We start from the raw sequence: 2,659 nt of genomic DNA on the forward strand, positions 1-2,659 counted from the left end.
ATAGGTGGCTAAGAAGAATCGGCCTTTGCTGTGCTGGCTGCGAAGACGGACACAAGAAGGGGAGGGCTTCCACCTGCAGATGAGATATCATGTCTAGGGAAGCACTTTTCCTTGAATTTTGTCGACCTGTATCCTCAAGGATGCAGATAGGCAAAAATTCTCCCACTTTATCAGGACCCCCAAGTATTGGTAAATTGCGAGAACCCTGTTTCGAAAGATATGAAGGATTTCCTTCGATTCTGTTTGTATCAACCATTTGTCCAGGTAGCAAAGCAGCTGCATCCCATTGGAGTGCACCCACAAGGATGCTAGTCTAAAGATCTCTGTGAAAACCTTCCACGTGGTTGAGAGGCCTTAACAGAGGGTCTTGAACTGGAATGCCTTTTTACTGATGACCACTCAAGGATGAAGAGTATCTAGTTTGATTGCTAGAAAAATGCCTGGGACATTGGCGAGGAGAGAACTATAAATTCTCAAACACAGTGATCCCAGGAACATTTGGAACATGAATGTGACAAAAGTGTATGCTGATGATGATGAGAGTACCTAGAAGAATTGTGTTTAGTAGAGCATCAGAATTGAGCATGTTTATAAGAAGACCGCGCATGCTGGAGCACTTCCTGGAGTGATGGTGAGATGAGGTGCCATGGCGAGATCTATTAGGAGATGATCTATATGAGGAACACCAGGACTGCTTACTAAAGATCAGCTAGAGCTATGATGGCAGTGAACTGGTTCTGGAAAGGTGCTGGAAACTATGTATTTAGTGGGAGATCAAGAAGAGTGCACATCATGTGCATAGCGCAAAGGCGAAGTGCTAGAAGAAGCCTGGCTGGAAGATCTCACTGGGCGTCTAGATGAACTTGAAGGTGAAGGTCTGGAAACGTGGGCTGAAGGTTGTGAGGAAGGAGCCAGGTCTGTGATCCACCTCTAACAAGAAGAGATCATGGCGAGGTTACAGTGCAATCTGGTGAGCATGCTTAGAAGAGCGAGGGTGCTCAAAAGGAGAAAAAGAGTAACTGTATACCGTGGTGAGGATCTCTGGAAAGAAACAAGCTGGATTGCAGGCTCATCTACTGCAAGGTCCTATGCTGGCTTCGGGTGATGACTTCAGCCTTCTCTTGAAAAACCAATCCAATGGTGATGACATGCCCAGGGTGTCTTTGCACTACAAACTGCTGCAACTCGGTCTTTGAATACAAACTCTGAGTGCCCAAGGAAGATCACAACACACATAAGACATCTGCCATCTGAAAATAAGGCTTCCCTTAGAAAGAGGTGCTGCCGTTTCACTAGGGAAAATGGTAGATCTCCATTTCTTTTGGAAGAAGGCAATAGAGAAGAGTCTGACAAAAGAGTCCTGCGAGTAAAAATAGCAGTCTGGGCCTTCTTCAACTTCAAGGATGACCCAGAGAGCGAAGAATCCCTATTACGTTGTTCATCATCTTCAATAGTAAAGGACAATGGTTTGTATTTGTATAGGGATAATTTTACATTTAAAACCTTAACCTTAACATGTTATATAAATTACGACTTGCCAGCATTTGGTGTTGGGTAAAATAATGTTTGAAAGTCACTTAAAAAAAAAAAAAACTTTGGTAGTTGATTGGCTTGCATCATTTTCTATTGTACCTGGCAAGTCTAGGTCTATTGACAGAAACAGTTATACTTCAATGCAGGAAAGAAAATTGTAATATCAATCAAACATACCCTGTTATACTAATTAAGCAGCTGGACTCGCCTCGACTTAAACAAGGGGTCCCACGTCAATATATCAGTTTATGAATTACTTTTCGGCATATTAGAAGTGAAATACTAGATTTACAAATAATCTGCATTAATATTTTTTGGTTACAATATTATGAATTTCAGGGTACTATTACATTTACCCATTATTCGACAAGTGCCATACTACAAGTTTGAGAAATATGGCAATTTTACAACCCTAAGATCGAGTGTTTAAAATCTATGACCCTTGAAATTATACTATCTAATCATACATTAAATACTGCTTCACTGATAAGAATTTACCTTTTGAGAAATATTTGGATACCTAGAATGACCCGTTAGTACACAGACATTAAACTCATTATGCTTAGTAATGACAACATCTATGAACAACTCACCAAAAAATAATTTGAAAATGATCTCACTTTGAAGAGAATCTCCGTGATGCTGCACTTTTTCAGATAGTATTATTTTCAACACTATATTGTAAACTGTACATAAGCAATCTTCCATAGATATTTATTGCCTACTATTCAACATAGCTGAGGTGCAAACTTCTGAAAAAAATGAAGATTTTAACTTATCTTTAAACTGATGTCTGTTAAATATTACAGCATCATCCGTATTCAGCTTTGATTTAGGTAAGCATAATGTAATCATGTGCCATCAGTATTCCTTTAGCTTCTGTATCCTTCTAATATTAGCTGAATTGGGATGTCCGCTCGATTTTTTTTTCTTTTGTTTCATGTCTTCGGGTTTTGGATTTCAAATGTGTATGTAAATAAACACACCTGCAAGAAAAGTAAAATATTTTTACTCCAAATGTTCATCACCTTCAAATCATACTTTCAAGTCATAAGTTAACTCCTGACAATTTTATCATAAAGTCAGATTTTAGGATTATCCAATAGAATAAATGATATATTAAACT

The sequence above is a fragment of the Palaemon carinicauda genome, chromosome 1 (assembly GCF_036898095.1).
Source record: "Palaemon carinicauda isolate YSFRI2023 chromosome 1, ASM3689809v2, whole genome shotgun sequence".
Classification (NCBI taxonomy): domain Eukaryota; kingdom Metazoa; phylum Arthropoda; class Malacostraca; order Decapoda; family Palaemonidae; genus Palaemon; species Palaemon carinicauda.